Source organism: Rhinoraja longicauda, chromosome 7 (genome assembly GCF_053455715.1).
Source record: "Rhinoraja longicauda isolate Sanriku21f chromosome 7, sRhiLon1.1, whole genome shotgun sequence".
Lineage (NCBI taxonomy): Eukaryota > Metazoa > Chordata > Chondrichthyes > Rajiformes > Arhynchobatidae > Rhinoraja > Rhinoraja longicauda.
In genome coordinates, this window is record NC_135959.1 from 51,520,552 (window position 1) to 51,546,181 (window position 25,630).

The following is a 25,630-nucleotide window of genomic DNA, read 5'->3' on the forward strand; positions in this document are numbered from 1 at the left end:
TATTTGCTGGCTATTTTCTAATATAAATGGAACCGGAAGTATGCATAATATTAGCTCTTAAATGTCCCTCTCCATTAGTATTCAGACCATTTCTTTGTGTTTTTTGTTTCAAGTTGCATAATTTTCTTTCAATAATTGTGCACGGTCATTTGAAGCTTTGGATCCAAATATTACATTTACAATGACGTGGTTGGCGTCTTCCTACACACATCCTGGCACACGTTTCTTTTTAGCAAAGATTATTTAGACTATAATGAGTAAAACACCTTTTCTTATCTTGCCTTTATACATCTTTTCAAAAACATAAGGTTTAGTTTGGAAATAACTTAACTACACTTATGCCGATTTAATGAGTTTGAACATTTAAAGTCATTGCCGGCATATCACAAAAGGTTGTAAGAGGTTATTTCTGATAGCAATATTATATTGAGAAACTATTTACTGACACAATGCCGTTACTCAGTCTCAAATTACAATGAAAAATATTTATTTAATTCAGATATTTAGTGGCAGCACCTATGGCTTTTGATCTTTCACTCGTTAATATCTAAAAATGACGTTCATCCAATTTTTAAAAACTCCACAGGTATCTCTTACTTGATGTCAGATTGAACTTAACAAAGATAGTTACCAGATGTGTCCCAATATGTATCTAAAGTTATAATGATTTTGCACTGCCATCTGTAAAGAATAGGAGTCTATATGGGGGTAAATTGATATCTTCATGGCTACATTGCTGAACAACTATATTTCATTATTCTGCCTGCATTTTTTCCTACAACTGTGGACATAGATGCACAGTGTAATGGTGGTTAGCAATAAACTTGGCACGTTATGTTCCCTAATCCATAATCTCTGAATCCGAAGAAGTCTGAAAGAGAGTCTGAGGAAGGGTCATGTCCCGAAACATCATTTGTCCATGTCCTCCAGAGATGCTGCTTGACCTGCTGACTTACTCCAGCACTTTGCATTTTCTTCATAATCTCTGAAGGCATCTCTGCTCCAACTGATTATAGATTTCCCCTCCTATAATGCCTAGACTCTTTCTATGCAATATAGATTAGATCTGGCTTTGAATATACTTTCCATTCTGTTGTCTCCAATTTTTTTTCATAAGTGACCGGAATGGAATTAGGACATTTGGCCCATCAAGTCTACTATGTCATTTAATCATGGCTGATCTATCTTTCCCTCTCAACCCCATTCTCCTGCCTTCTCCCCATAACCCCTGCCATCCATCCTAATCAAGAATCTATCTATCTCTGCCTTAAAAATATCAATTGACATGGCCTCCACAGTCTTCTGTGGCAATGAATTCCACAGATTTGACACCCTCTGACTGAAGAAATTCCTCCTCAGATACAGAGATACTGCATGGGAGCAGGCCCTTTGGCCACCGAGTCCGCGCCGACCAGCGATCACCTGTGTACTAGTTCTATCCAACACCAGGGACAATTTACAGAAGTCAATTAACCTTCAAACCCACACATATTTGGAGTGTGGGAGGAAATCGGAGCACCCAGAGAAAACAGGGAGAACGTACAAACTTTGTACAGTCAGCACTCGAGGTCAGGATAGAACCTGGGTCTCTGATGCCGAAAGGCAGCAACTCTACCACTGTACCACCCCCTGAGGTTGTTAAAGCCATGTCATGTTTGCCTCTTTGCTTCGAACCACAGTACATTTGCATCTGATAACTCTTAGTTTTGTCAGTTGAATGGTACAGGTATCAATCACTAATGCTGTATGATTTTTCGAGTACCAGCAGCCCCGATATCTAATCCTTCTCCTGTCCTTCAAGTCTGTCGACAGATTGGCTACAGGGATTTGATATCAAATGCAAGTCCAGTCTTGTTCTTGACATTCACATCCTAGCAGCAATCATTTTCGAGTGATCAAGATTAGGAACCGCAGGATATTATTTTCTTCTCTCATATATGGTGCTGAAGCCAATGCTAATGGCTCTACCTCCCATTTCAGCTGAGGTGCAACCAGCGCAGACAAGAGATCTAATATGAGTTTAATTCTATGAGTAACAAAGAGAACATTAAATATAGGCAAAGATAGACACAAAATACTGGAGTAACTCAGTGAGCCAGGCAGCATTTCTGGAGAACATAGATAGGTGATATTTCGGGTTGGGACCCTGCTGCTGATGTGAGTAAGAATTCATAAGAAATAAATAAGGTTCTATTTCCCTAAGTTCAGAGGGTTGAGGGTTGTTCATTAGAGCTACAGCGACAATGTACGAACTCCATGCAGACAGCACCCATAACCAGGATCGAACCTGGGCCTCTGGTGCTGTAAGGCAGCACCTCTAGCACTGTGCCACCATGCTGCCCTTGTTGAGATCATTGAAATCAGTCTAATTAAAATTATTTAAATTATAAAAGGATTGACATGCCAGATACAGAAAAGCTGCTTACTTCAGTCACGGTATTCAAACAAGGAGGCATAATGTTATTTTAGAGGGAGGCAACTTAAGGGTGAAATTGAGGAGCATTTCTTTAAATAAAATGTGTGGTGGAAAGCTGCAACTCTTCCTCCAAATGTTGTGAATGCTGGATCAATGAAAACATCTAGATGGATTTGAATAGAATTCTATTAGTTTGAGTAGCATGGGATATAGAGCAAACACACATAAATTGAGTTGGCTTACTGATCAGATTAAATGGTGTAATTGATTGGAGGGGCTGAATGGCCTAAGTTCCCATGTGTGATATTATTGTTATGAATATTTAACATTTTCAGTTTTCACTATTTTCTCAGAGAACCTTGACTTATACCACATTTTATGGGATTTTATAGGAATCTGAGGCGTAACCGTTTCCCACAAAGGGTGTGTGGAACGAGCTGCCAGAGGAGGTAGTTGAGACAGGGACTATTGCGACATTTGATAAGCAATTAGACAGGTGCATGGATAGGACAAGTTTAGAAGGATGTGGGCCAAATGTAGGCAAGTGGGACTGGTAGATGAGGCATGTTGTTCAGTGTGAGCAAGTTGGGCCGAAGTGCTTGTTTCCACGCTGTGGAACAATACACAGCTATGACACAATACCACAACTTAATTTCATAGACAAGACTCTGTTTATTAATAATAACGGTTACAGACACTGGACATGGAGTTTCCCATTAATTGTTTGCACATTGTTTTGAATAAACTTGTAACAATAATTTGTGAATAGCATCATGCGGCAGTAATCTACAGCACAGGACCACTGCTGCTGCAATGATGGCTGCTGCTACACAGAAAATGAACTGAAACGGAAGGTTCACCACCACAGCCCACCCCCTACTCTGCCACCCACCTGGCAACACACACACACACACATGAGAATAAACCATATATATATATATATATATATATATGTGTGTGTAATAGAAAAATAACAAAATATAGCAATGATAGATTTTACAGTTATAATCAAATCCCGGGGTTCATACGATAATTATAAAGTACTGGGTTTAGGTCTACATGGTTTATGATATCATCTGAACCCTGCAATTAGATTACGGCTTTATAATCACTTCCAGGTATCCATTATTTTTGAAACAAAGTTTAGCTTTGGAACAGTTTGAAAAATGCCTGAAACCAGATTTGCTGAAATATGTGACCTTGACTTCTGACCCAAATCTTTGACCAACCATGCCCAAACTTTAATGGGTTCAAGAGCTCTGTGCTGAGTGATTGGCCTGTAATTACAGGCTTTGACTCTAAAAGTTGTTTTGTAAATATGCAAGCACTTCATACAAGTCCTTCGAGTACTGAATTACAAGTTAAAAGTATTGGTGTTTGTGTTGCATCAACATTCTTCAGTGTTAAATGTGAAACGGAATACTATGTTTAACTATATGGAACCATGTCATTTAAAATTACGTTAATTGTTATCTAAGCTGTTTTTCCGTTTTTTAACGTAGAAATTTAGCTAGAATCCTGAGAAGCATCATGTTAGATGATTGCAAGATCTCAGTTAGCCTTTAAATAAGGATGTAGTTTAATCTCTACTTTTACGTCTGACTAATAAAAGAAGGGCTGTTTGAAACCATTGGTATCACCTGTGCATTACATAAACAAGGTGTAGCAAGGTGAATGTTGATCACCTTGAATCCCACTTACATACTCCCTTAATTAAGTGCAATAACGTTTATCAACAAGCCAAAAATTACACCAGCAACCTAAATTTATTTATAATAGAATTTGTAATAGAATTGCAATGAATCACCCTGAGAACAATTTCTTACATTCAAGTGAGTCAATTAAAAAATGATACTTTAAGCATTTAGGCTGTTTTATTACATGTTATTACATTTTTATTGCCTATGTACATTTATATATATATTATATAATATAACAGATGATATATATAATATAACATGTGACACATATAATATAATATATAATATCTATATATATATTTACACACACATATATTCTTATATATGTATTATACACATATTCATAAGAATACATGTTCTTTATATATATATGTGTGTGCGTGCGTGTGTGTGTATTAAGAATATGTATTATTATGAATATGTGTATAATACATATATAAGGAAATATATACTGATGTACACTGATGAGCCAAAATATTATGACCACCTGCCTAATATGCTGTTGGTCCTCCATGTGTTGCCAAAACAGCGCCGACCTGCCGAGGCATGAACTCTACAAGACCCCTGAAGGTGTCCTCTGGTATCTGGCACCAAAACATTAGCAGCAGATCCTTCAAGTCCTGTACGTTGTGAGGTGGAGCCGTCATGGATTGGACTTGTTGATCCAGCACATCCTACAGATGCTCAATCGGATTGAGATCTGGAGAATTTGGAGGCCAGGGCAACACCGTGAACACTTCATCGAGTTCCTCAAACCACTCCCGAACAGTGTGTGCAGTGAGGCAGGGCGCATTATCCTGCTAAAAGAGGCCACTGCCATCAGGGAATACCATTGCCATGAAGGGGTGTACCTAGTCTGCCACGATGTTTAGGCAGGTGACACGTGTCAAATTTACATCCACATGAATGGCCGGACCCAGGGTTTCCCAGGAGAACATTGCCCAGAGCATCACACTCCCTCCACCGACTTGTCGTCTTCCCATAGTGCATCCTGGTGCCATCACTTCCCCAGGTAAATGGCGCACGCGTACACGGCCATCCACGTGATCTAAAAGAAAACGGGACTCATCGGATCAGGCAATCTTCCACTGCTCCAAGGTCCAGTTCTGACACTCGCGTGCCCAATGTAGGCGCTTTCAATGGTGGACAGGGGTCATCATGGGCACTCTGACCGGTCTGCGGCTATGCAGCCCCATACGCAGCAGGGTGCGAGGCACTGTGTATTGTGACACATTCCTCCCGTGACCACCATTAAAATTTTCTGTGACTTGTGCCACAGTAGACCTTCTGTTGGTTCGGACCAGACCGGATGGCCTTTGTTGCTCTCGCGCATCGATGAGCCTTGGGTGCCCAACACCCTGTCGCCAGTTTGTGGTTTTTCCCTCCTCGGACCACTGTCGGTAGGTACTCATCACTGCTGACTGGGAGCACCCCACAAGCCTTGTCGTTTCAGAGACGCTCTGACCCAGTCGTCTGGCCATAACAATTTGGCCCTTGTCAAAGTCGCTCAGGTCTTTTCTCCTGCATCCAACACATCAACTTCAAGAACTGACTGTTCACTTGCTGCCTAATATATCCCACCCCTTGGCAGGTGCCATTGTAACAAGATAATCAATGTTATTCACTTCACCTGTCAGTGGTCATAATGTTTTGGCTCATCAGTGTATATATACTGTATATATATAGTGAATTAATGGCTGAATGGCAATTCTGGCAGTTCAGATAATATTAGGGATAAGGGAAATGTGAGATACAGACAGTGATGTGGAGAGACAAAGAACAATGAATGAAAGATATGCAAAACAGTAATGATGATAAAGGAAACAGGCCATTGTTAGCTGTTTGTAGGGTGAAAACGAGAAGCTATTTTTATGTCCATTGATCCAAGTACTTGTATATTGTGGAGTGTAGCAGTGTAGTGGCTCCCTTGCTGGGCCAGTAGTCTAAAGAATACTTTAATGCTGTGTAAGATAGTTTTAGAATTGTTTCAGAACTGGTCAGCTGTGAGGTGTTGTGAGCCAATAATGGAGCTCAATTGTATTCCCACATAATCTGTAATGCTATGTCATTGTACATTGTTCAGTTTACCATTAACAGTAGCAGTAGTATATCTAAAAAATTGGGTGCCAATCCGAAAATGCCCAAACATCCATTTACACTGTGGCACCGTGGCCGCAGCCGATAGAGCTGCTGCCTCACAAAGCCAGAGACCCTGGTTTGATCCTGACCTCGGGTACCGTATGTGTGGAGTTTGCACGTTCTCCCTGTGACCCCATGGGTTTTCTCCGGGTGCTCTCATTTCATCCCACGTCTCAAAGATGTGATGGTTTGTGAGTTAATCGGCGTCTATAAATTGCCTCTGGTGTGTGGGGAGTGGATGCAAACGTGAGGTGATATAGACCCAGTGTGAATGGATGATCGATGGTTGGCATGGACTCAGTGGGCCTCAGGGCTTGTTTCCATGCTGTATCTCTAAACTAAACTATAGATATTCTAAACAGGTGGAACACCATAGGCAAAGTTCGACAGCAGGCAACATCAATAAAAACTATCACATCCTTATAGGAAGAGTTAGGAGCAGGACTTAGGAGCAGAGTTAAGAGTTAGGACTTTATTCATTGGAGCGTGGGATGATGAGGGGTGATCTTATAGAGATGTATAAGATCATGAGAGGAATAGATAGGATACATGCACAGAGTTTTTTGCCGAGAGTAAGGGAATCAAAAACTAGAAGACATAGGTTTAATGTGTGGGGGGAAAGATTTAATAGGAACCTGAGGGGCAACCATTTTACACAAAGGATGGTAGGGATATGGAATGATCTGTCAGAAGAGGTAGTTGAGGTAGGTACTATCACAATGTTTAATACACAATATGGGCCGAACACAGGCTGGTGGGACTAGTGCAGGTGGGTATGTTGGTCGGCATGTGAAAGATGGGCCGAAGGGCCTGTTTCCACACTGTATGACTCTATCCTATTGTTAATGGTAGTGAACAATTAAGCCACAATTACAGACCAAGCAGGAGTACAGAACATGAAATGTTGGTAGCCAGCTTTATCCAAACGTGTTAAATGGAACTTCCATCATGGCTTTTTCTGAAGTTCTGACTGTCTCAGAGGCCAGTCGTTCCCAGCAATATCTGGTGGAAATGGAGGGGAGATAATCAGCTTATTCCATTTGTGGTGGAACATGGAGGTTAAATTATTGAATTAATGTCCAGATGACCATTAACCCAGGAAAATGAATTTCAATCCCAAATGATCGTTGGAAAATTTAAATTTCAGCAATTAATTGAAGTGAACAGTAATGTAATGTGAAGTAAAAAAACTAGGAATGAAAATCAGAAAACCACTGGATTGCTGTATAAACCCATTCCATAAGTTAATAAGTCATAGGAGTTGAATTAGGCCATTTTGCCTATCATGTGTACTACGTCATTCAATCATGGCTGATCTTTCTCTCTCAACCCCATTTTCCTGCCTTCTCCCCATGACCCTTGATATCCTTACTAATCAAGAATCTGTCAATTTCTGCCTTAAAATATCCATTGATTTGGCCTCCATAGCCATCCGTGGCAATGAATTCCACAGATTCACCAACCTCTGACTAAAGAAATTCTTCCCCTTCTCCTTTCGAAAGGTGCATCCTTTTATTCTGAAGCTCTGCCCTCCTAGACTCCTACTAGTGGAAACATCCTCTCCACATCCACCTTATCCAGGCCTTTCATATTTCATCCACAAATGTGCTCAGAATCCACCTCCTTACCTTGTTTGGCATAGATGTGTCTCCAGGCCCACAATGAGTCTCCTCGTTTCAGACAACTTGGAGTACAGAACATCTTTCTCTCAAAAAGAATAGTAGTGCTCATGATTATTTCTGTGCAAATGCCACTCTAAGTGTGGTGGAGGTGCAATTAATATTGGAGGTTAGGACCCAACATTAGTTTCACAAAACCAATATCTTGGTCACAAACATATTGTTCAAATACATAGATAATGCAAAATGTCATTTATTTGCACAGTTGATCTGAATGAAGTCAGCCCGGAAAGGATAATAAGTCACTTTATTTCAAATCACTTTCAGTGATGTGATAAGTGTGCATTACTGGAGTACACTTCACAGACATTGAGGACTATCATCAATGTGGAGTCATTCTCCCAAATTTTAATTGAGGTTGGCAATTTAATTTTTCTTCCTCTCTCTTAAACCTATAATAGTGCTTTGGTCTGGGTGCTTATGGAGATATCTATCTGGTTGCCCTGTCAACACAGATCCCAGATGCCCAAATTGCATTGCATCATTTAAAAATATTTATAGTTCATACATAGAATGCTAAAGCACACAAACAGACCCTTGAGCCCACAATGTCTGTCCTCAACGTGATGCCAAATTAAACTAATCTCCTCTGCCTGCATGTGATCAATAATCCTCCAGTGCTCGAATATCCATGTGTCTATCTAAAAGCCTCTTAAACGGCAATAGCACATCTGCCTTCACCACCACTTCTGGCAATACATTACAGGCACCCACCACTCTCTGTGTAAAAAAACTTGCCCCACACCTTTAAATGTAGCCCCTCTAATCTTAAAGCCATCCCTCTTAACTTTGCCATATCCACCCTGGAAAATGGTTCTGACTGTCTACTCTGTCCATGCCTCATAATTTTATCAGGCCTCCCCCTCTGTCTCCGATGCTCCAGAGAGAACAATTTAAGTTTTTCCAACCTCTCATAACTAATACCTTCTAATTCAGGCAGAATTCTGGTAAATCTCTTCTGCACCTTCTCCAAATCCTCCACATCTTTCCTGTAAAGGGGGTGACCAAAACTGCACACAATACTCCAAATACGGCCTAACCAGAGTTTTAGAAGCCTGCAACATGACTTCCTGACTCTCATATCCCGACAGATAAAGGCAAACATATCATATCCTTCTTCACAACACCATCTATTTGTGTTCCTGCTTTCAAGGAGCTATGGACCCCGTGATCTCTCTGCATTAATGCTGTTAAGGGTGTTGCCATTAACTGTATACTTTCCCCTTACACTTGATCTCCAAAATTGCAATACCTCACACTTGCTCAGATTAAACTCAGAATACTGTTAACATTAACTGAAGAGGAGCATATCAATCAGAGGGTAGTGCTTATTCATCTAACATTATAATGCAGCCCAACCTTCCCTACCCAACATGAATATTTATTTGCCTAGCAATTTAAATCAAAACATTGCCTCAACTGGATGAGCTCAATTGCAAATATGTTGACCAGCAATTCAGTGGACGTGTCTATTGTATTTTTGCGCTGTCATATTGCCTTCTCATACCTTTTTGATATTTTCAGTGCAGTTTCAAACATGGGAAATCATTTAAGCTGGAAATGTGGATGTTTTTAGAGTTTAGAGATACAGCATGGAAAGAGGCCATTCGCTCCACCTAGTCCATGCCAACCATTGATCACCTGTTCACACTAGTTCTATGTTATTCCATTTTCGCATCCACTCCCTACACATTAGGGACAATGTGCAGAGGCCAATTAACCTATAAACTCACACGTCTTTGGGATGGGGAGGAAACCGGAGCACCTGGAAGAAATTCACATGGTCACAGTGAGATCGTGCAGACTCCACATAGGCTGCACCCGAGGTCTGGATTGAACATGGGTCTCTGGGGCCGTAAGGCAGCAGCTCTACCAGCTGCGCCACAGTGCCGCCCTTGTTTCTATTTTGTTTATGAAGCATCATACATTCCATAGGACGTGGTTATGATAAAGGTGCAGAGAGAGCAAATTCTATTCCACTCAAGAATAAATGAAGTAAATGATATATTATGATAAGTGCGGATATAATTTTTCATACTATAAGTAGGATGAAAAGATAATTTATGCATCAGAAGGACTAATATTTTAATTGAGACGCAAAGATCCACAGATGTTTGAATCCTGCATAGAACACAAAATAACTCGAAGGATCAGGCAGCCTGACCCATTAAGTCACTTGAGTATTTTGCGTTCTACAGATGTTTTAGTTGCTTTGTGTGAGAGATATGTGTAAACATTTTTAAGTTGCACAAAATCTCATCATTAGTGAGATGCACTCGGCTTGCTTTAAATGTAATCCCCACTGCTGAGATTCAAGATGGCTTGTGTTTCACATAGACTCATGTAGCTGTAATGTACCTCGATTAACAGTGCAAAAATAGGTAGAACATATTGAAAAGTATCGTTTCTGGAATTGTGATGAAAACGATCTGAAGCCCACTTTTTGTTCAAGGCATTCACAATTTTCTAATAAGTGATATGGATAGATCTGCAGAAAGCTCCTTTTCTTAAATTATGCAAGGATTGAGGGAAAAAAATACAAGCTGCTGGAAGTACTCAACAGGTCAGGCAGCATATCTGGAAGGCATGGATAGGTGATATTTTGGGCCAGGACCCTTCTTCAGACTGAAGAAGATCTGCGATTACTCCAGCACTTTGTGTTTCTGGGTTTTTTTCAAAATGAGCATTGCAGTTTCTTGTGCCCAATGATTGATGAAGGTAAGCTTGTTCAGTAAACACAGAATTCTTAATTTCTGTTTTCATAAAAAGTGGTGTGAAATATCACTTGATCTATCACTGTTCCTCCCAGCTGTAAAAATTGGCAATAGTACTTTCTGATATTTTATCACAAAGGCAATGGTACTAGTACTTTCATTCAGCAACCTAAAATATTTCATATTGACCATAATGAATGAAACTTTCTTTGTTAAATCCCTTCAAGTGTGCATTACAAGGCAATTGGAGGCTGACTATAAAACAATTGTGAATGCCATTACATAAATTCTATACTGAAAACCAATACATAAATAAACTTGAACACAAATATAAGTCAATGAAAGCTGTATTACACCGTAGTTTCTATTTGCATTACTAGGAACTTAAAGGATCCTAGGAGCAACAGATATTGAAATACAATTCAGTTCCGATATACTGTGCCCTAGAATGTTAAGACACAGGATTTCATCCCTGATCTAAATCATCTTACTGTGCTGAACAGATGTCAGGCCACCCCCAGTTAAGAGAAAGGATAACTAGAAGATCAATCACCTCATACAAGCCAGTTACTGGGCCCCACTGAAAGAGGAAGGTAGCGAGCTGATCTGTCAGTCTATGCCTATCATTGAACCATGGCAAATATAGTAGAAAAATGAATGAAGAAAATACTTGTCCAAAGCAAGAAAGAAAATAATGAGCTGCAAAAATAAAACTGTGTTTGATACTATCTTGTGGATTGAAAAACTGCAAACTGAATATTTTGGCTGCTGTGTTTGACTTTATATAGTACATTGATTTTGGCATTAGTTTTGTTCAATTGATCTATTTTCACCTCAGATCAGAAGGGTTCACCTCAGTTCAAACTCCATTCCCATATTTAAATTCAGTCTGAAGAAGGGTCCTGACCCGAAACATCATCTGCCCATTCCCTCCCCAGATGTTGCCTGACCCGCTGAGCTCCTCCAGCACTTTGGGTTCTGACGATATTTAAATATGCGGTGCAGAATTAAACCTTTATTCAGAAAGAGGAAATGCTTTATTGTGAAAAATAGTGTCCTTTAACTTGAGTGTTTTAGTTTGGTTCAGTTTAGTGATACAGCATGGAAACAGGGCCTTTGACCCACTGACTCCATGCCCACCTGTAGGGCCTGTTCAGAAGAATCCCCCGGTAGAGTTCAAAGTAGAAAGCTTCTCTGCTGCATCGGCCACTAAACCTACCAATTTCCTTCCTTCAACATTTACCATCCATGTCCAGTTTTTTGGAACGTCAATGTCTGAAAACAGTTGTAACAATAGCCTGCAGCCCAGACCATCACACAAACCAACCTCCCTTCCGTTAGTTCCGTCTACACTTCACAGTGCCTCAGCAAGATTCTAATGATAAGGTTTTGAGTTATAACGATAATCCTCTTCTTCTTTTTCCACATATACTTCCTGACTGGTGAGTTTTGCAATATATATTGGTTTCATCTATTACCATAGTTGCCAGTCAGTTGTGTCTGCTGTTTTTTATACCAACCTTTCCATTAACTCTATTTACACCTCAAGGCCACCAGCATAACCAAGGATGGGTCTCATCCTGGACACTCGTTCTTCTCCCCATCTCCCATCAGGCAAGTGATACAGAAGTGTGAAAACGCACACCTCCAGATTCAGAGACAGTTTCTTCCCAGTTGTTATCAGGCAACTGAACCATCCTACCACCAACTAGAGAGCAGTTCAGAGCTACTATCTACCTCATTGAAGACCCTCAGACTATCTTTAATTGGACATTACTGGACTTTATCTTGCAGTAAACATATTTCATTTATTATGTGTATGCTATACGCTGTGGATGGCTCGATTGTCATTGTATATAGTCTTTCCGCTGACTGTTAGCATGCAACAAAAAGCTTTTCACTGTACCTTATCACACTTTTAAGCTCATTACACGTAATAATAAACTAAACTAAACTAAACTAAACATTTCAAACAACTTTGTTTTAAGATTTACTAAGGGACCTTACTTGGATTCAGCGCATAAACAGATGTAAACATCTGAAAATGCGCCTCAGCAAACAATTTATACCTGAACAAATATTACTTTTTATATTGGTGATCGTATTGGTTAATTACATAGATACATAGACAATATGTGCAGGAGCAGGCCATTCGGCCCTTCGAGCCAGCACCACCATTCAATTTGATCATGGCTGGTCATCCCCAATCACAACCCTGCCTTCTCCCCATACCCATTGATTCCGCTAGCCCTAAGAGCTCTACCTAACGCTCTTTTGATTGCATCCAGTGAATCGGCCTCCACTGCCTTCTGAGGCAGAGAATTCCACAAATTCACAACTCTCTGTGTGAAAAAGTTTTTCCTCACCTCAGCTCAAAATGGCTTACCCCTTATTCTTAAATTGTGGCCCCTGGTTCTGGACTCCCCCAACATCAGGAACATGTTTTCTGCATCTTACGTGTCCAATCCCTTAATAATTTCATATGTTTCTAAGATCCCCTTTCATCTTTCTAAATTCCAGTGAATACAAGCCCAGTCGCTCCATTCTTTCATCATATGACAGACCCGCTATCCCGGGAATTAAACTTGTGAACCTATGCTGCACTCCCTCAATAGCAAGAATGTCCTTCCTCAAATGAGACTAAAACTGCACACAATACTGCAGGTATGGTCTCACCAGAGCCCTGTACAACTGCAGAAGGACCTCTTTGCTCCTCTTCTCAACTCCTCTCATTATGACAGCCAACATGCCATTAGCTTTCTTCACTGCCTGCTGTACCTGTATGTTAAATTTCAGTGACTGATGTACTGGGCCACCCAGATCTCATTGTACTTCCCCTTTTCCTAATCTGACACCATTCAGATAATAATCTGCCTTCCCGTTCTTGCCTCTAAAGTGGATAACCTCACATTTATCCACAATATACTGCATTTGCCATTCATCTGCCCACTAACCCAACCTGTCCAAGTTACTCTGCATCCTCATAGCATCCTCTTCACAGTTCACACTGCCACCCAGCTTTGCGTCATCTGAAAATTTACTAATGTTACTTTTTATTCCTTCATCTAAATTATTAATGTCTATTATTAATAGCTGTGGTCCCAGCACCGAGCATTGCGGCATCCCACTAGTCACTGCCTACCATTCTGAAAAGGACCCATTAATCCCTCTAACCCATGCGCTCTAATTTTACTCACTAATCTCCTGTGTGGGACCTTATCAAAGGCTTTCTGAAAGTCCAGGTACATTACATCTACTAGCTCTCCCTTGTCCATTTTACTTGTTACATACTCAAAATATTCCAGAAGATTTGTCAAGCATGATTTCCCCTTTGTAAATCCATGCTGACTTGGACCGATCCTGTTACTGCTATCCAATTACATCTTTGATAATCGACTCCAGCATCTTCCCCACCACTGATGCCAGGCTAACTGGTCCATAATTCCCTGCTTTCTCTCTCCCTCCTTTCTTGAAGAGTGGGATAACAGTAGTTACCCTCCAATCCATAGGAACTGAATCTTTTGAACATTGGAAAATGATCACCAATGCCTCCACGATTTCTAGAGTCACCTCCTTGAGTACCCTGGGATGCAGACCATCAGGCCTTGGAGATTTATCAGCCTTCACCCCATCAGTCTACCCAACATTTCCTGACTAATGTGAATTTCCTTCAGTTCCTCTGTCCCCTAGTACATGTGGGAGATTGTTTGTGTCTTCCTTAGTGAAGACAGAAACAAAGTACCTGTTCAACTCGTCTGCCATTTCCTTGTCCCTCATAATAAATTCATCTGTTTCTGTCTGCAAGGGACCCACATTTGTCTTAACTATTTTTTGCCTCTTCACATACCTAAAAAAGCTTTTACTATCCTCCTTTATATTCTTGGCTAGCTTACCTTCATACTTCATCTTTTCTCCCCATATTGCTGTTTTAGTTACCTTCTGTTGATATAATTAATGTCTACTCCAGTTATCTGTCCCCAAATTCTTCTAATCACTGATTGCTAATAGATTGTTTATTCTTCGTGTTTCTAATTACTTTCGATCTGAATTAACAATTTTTCAGTGTGGCTTTTGAGCAAGCCAATTTACAGCTGCCAATATACTTTTGGCGGGATTGTCGATGAAACTACAGGTATGAAAGAGAATATATCTTATGAAGAAAATAGTTGCATGCTGCAAACTCCCTGGGCATAATCTATAATGCAGCTATAATGCTATATTTGTTATAATGAAGTTGTAGATATCTGCAAGACAACATGTTGCAGAATGTATCTTTTTTATTACTACATTATTGATATGAACACAAGCTTGCATATTTTTACAATACATCTCTTAAATGGTGTGGCTTATTCTGAAACTTGTTAGAAAAAGGTCATTAACAAAATTGGTCTGATTTCTTCGACATGGTAGTTTTAAGTAGATTACAAGAGATTGTATGGTTTATTTGGTAAATGCATTTCCATTAACAGCAGTGTGACATATGTCAAATTTTAGAGCCTCAACATGTGTTTGTGCTTATCTTGAACAAAATTCCTATCTTAGGTTCTCATACCTCAAATGAAACAATATCCCCTTCTGCAAGCTGTATATCAAAAGGAACTAAATGAGGGCTGCAATTACACTGACCTGCAACTGGTAGCTGTAAAGCTGTACCTGTCTGTGATTTGAAGTGTATCTATTACCAAGGCCTGCAGTGCATATCTGTGTACAAATATGGGGAGAACTTTTTTTTTTCCTGTGGATTATCTGCATTTTGGAGGAAACAGTGATCATCAGTAAAGAATGGGTTTCAGGTTGGAATTTATAGAAAGGATTAAGTATATTTTTGGAAGCTTATGTTAAATTTAAATAGAATAGAATATCCAGTTGATGGGCTAAGAGTTGGTATTTCTCCACCAAATTCCCAAAGATTTCTTTGTGGATGATCTGCTATTCTGGGCTAAGAGATAAATCATGCCATGGGGCTTAGAGTCATAGAATCATAGAGCCTTACAGCTTGGAAATAGGTCCTTAGGCCCAACCTGCCCACACTTCCCATCTACACTAGTTCCACCTGCCTGCATTTGCCCCATATCCCTCTAATCCTGGAAATAATATTATGTGAATTGAATCAACCTCTGGATACTTCAGAGTTTCGTTAACTTGCTCATCAGAAATGTATGAGGTACTTTCTAGCAACATGAAGGATTAAATAATGGTGTGGCACTGAAAAGATTAAAGCACTGATTGATATTTTAAGTTTAGTTTAGTTTATTGAAACCTCACGTGGTACAGTGAAAAGCTTTTTTCTGTTGCATGCTATCCAGTCAGCGAAGAACTATACATGATTCATTCCTTTAGGACGTAAAATTATGCCACAATTATCTGTAATTAAGTTGGAACTATATAGATCGTTGTACGGGAACCCTTCGTCAACCATTAATTTTGAATGTGAGCTCCAAATATTTCCGTGGGTTTTGACTGTGGCCTAAACAAACGGGACACTTGATTTCAGCATCACCGCTGCCTCTGTTAACACTAGATGGCAGTAAAGACTTAAACAATTAGTCTTTGAGGATCGTTTATTCCCTCTCCAGTCAGATAAATGTGGATTGGATATATTTGGGGAAATATTCCATTTAATAATCAAATTTTGCATGTGTAAGATAGTCATAATTTCTTAAGATATTTTAAAGAAAGTCATGGCAGATTATTATTATCTACGGCCAAAATGTTAATATTCTAATAAAGGTTAATTGACCATTAACATATTTAAAAAATCATCGTTTTGTATTTTAAAAATCCAAAATACTGCGTGTGCTAAGATAAGAAAGAGAAACGGGAAATGTTGGCAATACTCGATTAGTCAGGCAGCGCCTGGAAGGGAAGAAACACTCTTAACATTACAACTGGAAAATGTGAAGAGATATAACAAATATCAAGTTCCGGGATAAGTCGGGGGAGAAGGGGCAAAATGGAAAGTCTGTGATTAAGTGGGAGGCTGGGGAGATTGAGCGACGAAAGGTAAGATGGTGCTAAACAGGAGACAAATAAATCAACTAAGAAGGTTGGATCCTGAGAGGATGTAAATGGAAACAGTAGATTCATTATTGACATTGTCGTTGCGTGAGCAGCCAGAAGACGAGGTACTGTTGCTTGAGCTTTCACGGAGCTTCAGTGGAACACTGGGGAAAGAGTGGTCGGAGTACCTTTGAGATAAAGACTTGCCGTGGCAGGTGGCCAAAACTCGGGGGTTGCGCCGGTGAATTGAACAGAGGCGATCTGTAAAGTAGGTGCCCAATGTATTTCCAGTGTAAGAAAAGAGCGCGTTGCGAGCAACAGACGAAGAATGTTACATACGGGTTTTGGAAATGGAGAGGGGTAAAGGGGCCTGCATTGATCTGAGTTGTCGAAGAGTTACTGGGATGGTGGAAAAGTGTGCCGGGGGACTATGGAGGGAAACGCTGAAAGGGAAACGGAGGGAATATAGTGTTTGGTGGTCGGAGCATCATGCCAGCGATGTCTGAAATGGTGCAAGATGATTCGTTGAATGTGAAAACCGACAGAGTGAGGTGAAATAATTATTTAGCGCAAATAAGTCAATTCAATTTTTTTTAACTTCTGTTTTTAAAAATAAAGATATCTGGGAATAAATTGTTATATTTCAAAACCTGATATAACATTTTAAAATTCCAATTAAGATCAAACGTTAAGAATAAAACTTGTAAACATATTATTTACAGTTCACATAATCACTTAGTTTATGATTAATTTGTTTAAATGTCGAATATTTCTGTAATCTGTAATATTTATCTTTCGAATTGATATTTACTTTTTAGTCTTATTTTTGTGGTTTGTCTTTTTTGTAAGCGGTTTATTCTAAACACGACAACGCTTCCCCGAGTCCCTAGGGACTGGTTTAGTAAGTGAGACTAGACTAGATCGTTAAGGATGATTGATGGGTCTGAATTTACATTCGTATGTATGGGATCAGAGCAAACAAGAAGGAATTGATATGATGAAGAAAAATGCAGTGAAAAACACTCATATCTCCACTTTCCAAGATATCACGATTGTCAAAATATAAACACGCACCTTTACGAGTAAATTGGTAAATCTAGCGCGTTCTCCTTTAAGTAATTTATTCTTTTCGTATGAGTATTTAAAGCTGTACGCGGCATAGATGACGTTTGCAAAAATAAAGGAAACACGGCCGGCGTAATATCGAAATATAGAGTTTCACGGGAAAATGGGATCTAACTTAGTTTTTTATTGTTATAAATTTAGACTTCATCCTGCTTAATATTAATTAGTGGCTTCTGTCCGATGTCTCAGCTCCATTCTCGTTTAAACAGATTTGTCGTTTCCATAACAAAGCAGAATCCTTTCATTCTGTCCGATCTCCAAAGACCTGTTGTATACTTTTGAGTGCCAGTTCAAATAAAGCACGCGGAATTTTCTGCCCGACTTCGTTATGTGCGAGTGTGGTGACTCTCCCTTGTTAATTTCCTAGGACGTTTATTGGGAAAGCCTACCTGATTTGAAAAATCTGCTACAATATTTCAAAGTCGTGGACCGATGTAACTGAGCACGGAGCAAGCAGTTCGACGGTCGGTGAGTCAACAGAGGCCAAGTGCATGTTTGGCCTGTTTTATTTATATTTTAAATATTTTTTTGTTTGGGATGGGGGTGGGTTCACACAATCTAACACGGGTTTGTAAGTACCCGAAATGAAAATGAAAGAAAGATTTGTCGTGACTGGGTTGGTTAAAAAATACCCAAAGTATGCCCAGGCATTCCCTGCAAAACTATCGTTTGCAGAATCTCCGCCAAGTCAATGCCCTTCAGTGGAGTGGATGGAATAACTGCAAGGCGTGAGTTTTACACAGATGCAGCCCGTCTGCATAATAGATTTTTAAGTCTGTGAAGATAAAGATTCTGTGTTTATTTCACCGACACTATCTTGTGCTTTGTAATTTTCATTTATTAAAATTAATAGACCTTTAGTTAAAACCATTTTCGTATCGCTGAGCTCTGATATTATCACTGGGGAAGTTTCTTCAAACTTTGCGACTTGATTTATTTCATATGGAAATCTAAGGTGAATTATCCAAATCAGTCACACGAAACGGTTTGATCACAGAGGGACTAAAGAAACATTCGAACCACCAACGGCAACCCCCCCCCCCCCCCCAACCCCCCCCCCCCCCCCCCCCCTCCACCCCCATGTAGGTTAAATAAAACCGCTTTGCAAATAATAGGAACGGTTATAAGAACGTTTTAAATTGGTGCCTGTCTAAAGTGCACTCTCGTTGACATTAGTAAGCAGCAGGATTGGACTGGACAATGAAAGTAGTAAGTCAGTGTAATTCCCCTATACCGGCCGTGTATCTTATGTTCAAAGAGTACAGAATGAAAGGCCTATAAAGACTTCAGAACAGAAAATTCTGCCATGTTATTGGCCGGATGGCACTGTATATATAATATTGTTCCGCCATCTCAAGGAAATAGTTAGAGAAACGTAGGGAAGATGTGTGTTACTATTAAAAAAAACCTTTGGCACCAAAATTGATTGGGAATTTAAGATCGAACCCGCACGTAATCTGTTCCAAACTGCTTCCTTCGAATGAAAAGTATGCGGTGCCTTGATTTGGCAGAATATCGTTTCCATACTTCATACTTTTTGGGGGGTTTTTCTGATGACCTATGAAATGCCAGGATAGGTAAGCGAAAAAGCAATGAAAGATTCAGGGGGGTCCTTTGTTAGTTGCCTCACCCCTCCCCCCACACCCATACCCATTACTTGATGTAACATAAACGAAACATAAATGTTACCACGTCCACCCATGCGAGGTGGGTTTACAAGCTTTAACGTGGTTGGTAAAGAAACCTTCCAAATCGCAGTTCGTGCTTTTTTTTGAGATGCCCAACAATTTGAATGACAGGGTCTTGATTTTTCAGTATCGTTTCCTTTTCTAATTTTTTATCAACTTATTTGTCTTAAAATAAGTTTTAAACAATGCAAGTGGTCGTTTCCAGCACAATAAAATATAATCTGTGCAAAGGATTTAGGCGGACTCTCAGTTTTAATACAGGAGGTAACACCACAAAGCTTGCTACTGAAAGGTAGAACATTGCTGACGAGCGAGAGTGGACAGATGTGACCTCGAAGCATTTTAACGGGCTCAGCGTTAAGATCCGACTGAAGGGCACAAATGCAGAAAGCCGGTCACCATGGCATCAGATAAAGGTTGAATCCGCAATCTCTGGTTTTCACGCAGTTCAGAGATAGACCTGCGGAATCATTTATTGATTGTACCCTTTGATCGTTAAGTAACTATCCGGCTACGTTCTACTGCGAGATCACTTGAGAAGGAACAGTCGCGGACACTCCACCAAGTTACAAAGATATGCAAGCGGATCTTTAAATAACATCTAGTGGACAATAATATCATCACATTTTAAGAGGGTGGCTTTCAGCAATTCTCTCCTTTAAACGTATCAAATCTCACTAGTTGATGACTTTTTGAATTGCTCTTCTCGAGTTTCTCAAACATTCACATTTCCAGAATGAAGTTTTATTTCTTAGCTTTGAAGTGCCGTCGTTCGCTATTTATTTCACAAAGAATGGGTAACTTAAAAAAAAAGATACAATGGAAACGTACCAACGATTTGTACACCCAATAGCTACATTAGCATTATGTTTTAGACTGACTGGAAGACGTTTTATGGTTTGGCGATCTTACAGGGTTTTTTTTGACACTTGGTAATTTCGGATTTGTCTTGGTGCGTTTCTTCCGGACAAAGAACCACTGGGAGGCCATGTGGCATACTGATAGGTCATAGTGAACGCTGATAAATAAAGGCCGTCCCAAATCCCTGAGCAGCTACATTGAAACAGCAGAGGATTTCGGGACTTGTAGTTATCAAATGAAGATATACATAATTGTCACGAGAACGAATAGTGAAAGGCCTGGATTGAGTGGATGTGGAGAGGATGTTTCCACTAGTGGGATTGTCTAGGACCTCAGAATAAAAGGACGTACCTTTAGAAAGATGAGGAGGAATATCTTCAGTCAGAGGGTGGTGAATCTGTGGCATTCATTGTGGAATTCAGACGTCTGTGGAGGACGTTATTGGAATTTTTTTTAGACGGAGATTGATAGATTCTTGATTAGTAAGGGTATCGGGGGTTAAGGGGAGAAGGTAAGAGAAAGGGGTTGAGAGAAAAAGTTAGATCAGCCATGATTGAATGGCGAGTAGACTTGATGGGTCAAATGGCCTAATTCTGCTCCTAGAACTTATGAACTTTTAAGGACCAATAAACTGAAAGTTACCTTGTTGGCGCAGAGTGAAATCGATGCAATGTAGATGCAGAATAAATAGCAATGTTGGCAGTATTTTAAAGAGATCTTTTATTTATAAAACATTACTTAAAAAAGTAGAAAGATTGCAGAGACTGCAGCTCACGGGCGTTGCTAGTAACGCATATGGTATCACTTCACGTGCTCGCTTTCACCTTCGTTGTTGTTCCGACAGATACCTTAAAACTCTGCGGCGAGTCCCTGGGGGTTGGGATGGATGGGTGAGGATCTACAACGTGGGGATGTGTCCTTCGACTCTCAGAGACCCACTGGCAACGAGCGGCTGTTGTTCGTCAGAACCCGCGCTCTCTCAGAAGATCCATTCTAATCCCCACTCATCGATCTGTACGTTTCGTCTCATTTTACACCGAATCCCTTCAGCTCAAAGTCAATCAGTCTCCAACAGCATCCGAAAGCTCACAGCAGATAATCTGAAAATCGTGACCAACACTAATCTTCTGACACGTTTCGTGGCGTTTAATTTTTTTATTTATGCTTTTCTATCTCGGATAATTGGGATATTTATTTCTAGACTCCTCGTCTTTGCATTTAATGTTGAACAAGAGTGCCGTTGGTGTCATGTATTCATTCAAATAAATGACAAGTTGAACGTTAAAAAAATTAAAATAGTGATGCTTATCTATCTATCTATCTATCTATCTATCTATCTATCTATCTATCTATCTATCTATCTATCTATCTATCTATCTATCTATCTATCTATCTATATCTATCTCTATCTATCTATATCTATCTATCTATCTATCTATCTATCTATCTATCTATCTATCTATCTATCTATCTATCTATCTATCTATCTATCTATCTATATTTCTATCTGTCTGTTTATCAATCTGTTTTCACTGGAAAACGGGGTTTCAATTTGGAAATGTACTTGTCTTTACTTTGCTCACGTTCTTTAGCTGTCTGCTATCCTTCTTGGAGGCTGCTTTTAATTTTGGCAAAGCGCACAACCCAAATTCTCCTGTTTCAGCGATCTGTTTTACGCACTTCCCGAAGTTGCTTCTCGAAATAATAATTTCTCACAATACCTCGGGATATTTCGATCAATAACTCACAACAAATACTTTCTAACAGGCAGTGGGTGCATATGACAATCGGGAACCTTTAACCTTTAATGCGGCCAGTACAAATGCCGCGACCTACTGGAGAGTGTACGATTTCAAAGAGAGATATTTTGTGTGTGTGTTTCTGCACTAAACGCATACCCGAAAGCCATCTGAGACAGAGGTAAACTGTGCACCTGCTTGAGATATGGAGGGGCCTGTTTAGCTGATCAGCGGGGAGTTTTACCTTGGAACGTCATTGCTGTGGGCATGTGACGTGCTGCGAAGGGTGCAGTATTAAGTCTGATGTTACCGATAGCCCCTGTCGCTTATTCCCCGCTCCACGTTCGCTTCAGCTGCCGCAGTGTCAGGCAGAAGGCGCCGATAATTTTGCCACATTGTGGGTGATCTCGCCTCTGTTTGAGAGCTTTATCTGAAGAAAGCCCTCAGGCTGGGAATGTAAACCAGAAAAGGGATGCTTTTGCAGAATTGGGGGGAGTGGTGTGGGTACCATTGTACCTTGGACCTATAATCCTACGCAGTCTATAAGGTGTATTCAATGGTGGCCTTCCTGTCACAGTGTAGGCTCGGGGCTCCTGAATGACGGACGCTCCTTGGGCCAGCGACGTACGCCGAGGCCGTTTGCATTTGCACACATCCTTTTTCCCCATGTCTTGTCACCATATTTGCAATTCTTTGCATTGCCGATTTTTAAAATAAAAAGCTGCCGATTCGCGAACGAGCACAATGGTGAATAAACAGCCCTTCCTCGTTTGTTTGTATCCAACATTGATTGCAACTGTTAATTTGTCAGCTGCATTTGCCTTACCAGGGTAAACCAGCATGTTATTATAAAACGTGATGTATTCGTCTCCACATTCACGCGCGCCACAACAAACAGTCTTATTTGACCTTTGCCAAGGTTTAAAGACACGGGAGGAATATCCTCGTGACATCCCATCCGCAGCGACATCGCGCATATGCTAAAAGTGAAAATAGTGTGCGGCGGGCGGGTCGAGATGACGGACTGAGCGCCCGCAACGGACCGTGGCAAGCGCCTGAAGAGAGCAACCGCTCGCATTTTATGAGCGTCCCCCCCCCCCCCCCCCCCCATCAATCACCCCGCCCGTCCGAAAGACATGTTTCGGAATCGATGCTACAGTTGGCACATGAGTTGGCTTACTTCAAAGTAAGCCAGGCTGAGACGAGAAGTGGGAGAGGATAAATGGAAGGGGGAAGGGGATGATTGTGTTGTTGGGGGAGAGGGCGGGAGATTTAAACCAAGGCACGCCGGGGGACGCAATTGCCTGCTCCGCGATTAACTAAGAGCTTTGCAAACCAGTAAGGACACAGAGCGCTGGAGTAACTCAGTGGGTCAGGCAGCATCTCTGGACAACATGGATAGGTGACGATTCGGGTCGGGACTCTTCTTCAGACTGATTGTAGGGGGTGGGGGGGGGGGGGGGGGGGTGGGAGCTGCGAGAGAGGAGACACAGGCCAACGCGTAGCAGGTGGTAGGTGGACACAGGCGAGGGAGGGAAGTGACGGAGGGGGGTTGCAAACCCCTGGTTTGCCCGGTCAAAGTGAAAGCAGAATTGAAAGCCTACAGAAGCTGCAAATTGTTCTCTGGTTTAGATTTACGTTTTGTAATGTATTGCTTTGCGTGCTATTCAATTAAATTAGGGAATGTTATACACAAATGCAATCAAGCCAACCTCAAATGTAATAGGTAGAGCGAAGGGAAAGATACAGAGGACATAGGACCGAGACTGACTTAAACACTGACTAAGCTGGGGGTTGGGGTGGGATGAGGATGCACGATGTAACTAATACACGAGGTATGAATAAAGGAAACAGTACAGGGACGACAACATGGTCTTCTCCACAATGAGGCGACTACTCCAGACCAAAGGCTAGGTTTACTTTTAACTCCGTATTTCACTCCCCTTGTCGTTTGGGGCAACCGCGTCGCTGATAGTCTGCTGGGGAGTATTTTGAGTCGTTGGTGATGTTGGTTGTGGGCCGCGCATTTGAACGGAGCCGTTTGTTTAATTCGGCGCAATTTAAATCATTATAATTATCAAATCTAACAACTTTTAACCGGAGATTTCATCGGCTTGGCTTGTAGTTAAAGTATTCAAATGCCCATTGAGCGGGGACCTCATCACCAAGTCCTCGCTTGTCGCCAGTGAGTGAATGGGCCATCGACTACTAAATGAATGAACATGATCTTGTTGCCGGGCGGAAATGAAGGAGGTCGCCGTTTAAATGAACAAGGGGAACATCAGCGCAGCTGGTGATGGCCGGCCCGCATTGCCTGTCATTGATGGGAAGTGAGTCTGGTTGAGATAACAGTGGTAGTAGACTCGGCACCATTTCGACATCATGCTTACTCAATGCATCCGCAAACTCAGGCCCCTGTTAAGTTCGGAAGCTTGGTGTTTTATAAAACAAATTTAATTCAAGTTCCAAAACCTATTTGGCTGCTCGTGTTTCATCACATATGAATTCGTTTTTCTATGCAAGCACGCCGCCGAGCCCACAGATTCTGATTCTACGAAAGACATAAAATGCAGCAGTAACTCGGCGGGGCAGGCAGCATCTCCGGAGAACATAGGGTTTGTGTCTTTCTTTGATATAAACCAGTATCTGCGATTCCTCCGGTCCCACCCAGTCCCTTGTAGTATCCCAAGTTTTACAAACTTGGTGTATTAAATGCAGGAATGACACGGCCCTGGATATTAGACTACTGGAATGAATATGAAAAAATAATAGCTGCTGCAAATCTTAAATGCAAACAGAGAATGCTGGAAACATTCAGCAGGTCAGGCAGTATCCGTGGAAGGAGCAACAAAATTAATGTTTCAAATCAAGACCATACATCAACAAGGTGAACTCTGTTCCTCTTTCTACAAATGCTGCCCGATTGTTGTATGTTCCCTACATTTTCTATCCTGTTTTATTTTACATTTTAGACAATAGACAATAGACATTTTACACAGACATTACACCGACTCGGACCCTTTGGTGGCACAATCCCTATCATAATGAATTTATTTATGTGTCTTAACGATAAAAATACAATATTTAATTTGAAAAGCAGAATGTTGGAGTAATTCAGGGGGTCAGTTGACCGCTCAGTTACTCCAGTGCGTTGCGTTTTATTCAAGATTCTAACATCCGCGGTTCCTTGTGTCTCAATCTTTCATTTCAAAATGACCTTGCTCCGATTTTACCATGTACTGAATCCCATTGATTCCCAGCATCCCCGGAGAACATGGAGTTTGTGTCCTACTTTGATTATAAACCAGCATCTGCAATTCTGAAGAAGGGTCTCGACCCGAAACGTCACCCATTCCTCCTCTCCAAAGATGCTGCCTGTCCTGCTGAGTTACCAGCATTTTTTTGTCTATCCACGTTATTACATTCTGATTCAACGAACCGCTTTAAACTCACATTTTCTACATTCATGATGGCTCTGGTGCCATCCAATTATCAGGTATTTTTCATCACAGCCCTTTGAACAATGGCAACAGGGTGAAAAGGGGGAGCCAAGGAACTGCAGATGCTGA

The 25,630-nt window shown here is 40.8% G+C and overlaps 2 protein-coding genes and 1 long non-coding RNA gene across 4 annotated transcripts in view; 1 reads left to right on the forward strand and 2 right to left on the reverse strand.

The window, feature by feature from the left end:
- mrps9 (mitochondrial ribosomal protein S9) overlaps positions 1-25,630 on the reverse strand; it is a 179,251-nt gene that overhangs the window by 129,086 nt on the left and 24,535 nt on the right. The gene's annotated exons all lie outside the window — the stretch shown is intronic.
- LOC144595284 (uncharacterized) overlaps positions 1-25,630 on the forward strand; it is a 100,724-nt gene that overhangs the window by 71,804 nt on the left and 3,290 nt on the right. Inside the window, exons 3-4 of one of the 2 annotated variants that reach the window (XR_013547480.1) lie at positions 18,141-18,241; positions 21,167-21,613. This is a non-coding gene — a long non-coding RNA (uncharacterized LOC144595284). Of the gene's footprint in view, positions 1-18,140; positions 18,242-21,166; positions 21,614-25,630 lie in introns of those variants that run through there. The other variant, XR_013547479.1, reaches the window with a different exon arrangement.
- Positions 1-25,630, reverse strand: part of pou3f3b (POU class 3 homeobox 3b) — a 67,224-nt gene that overhangs the window by 19,768 nt on the left and 21,826 nt on the right. Inside the window, exon 2 of the mRNA XM_078402586.1 lies at positions 7,134-7,257. The gene's annotated coding sequence lies outside the window, so the exon portion shown is untranslated. The remainder of the gene's footprint in view (positions 1-7,133; positions 7,258-25,630) is intronic.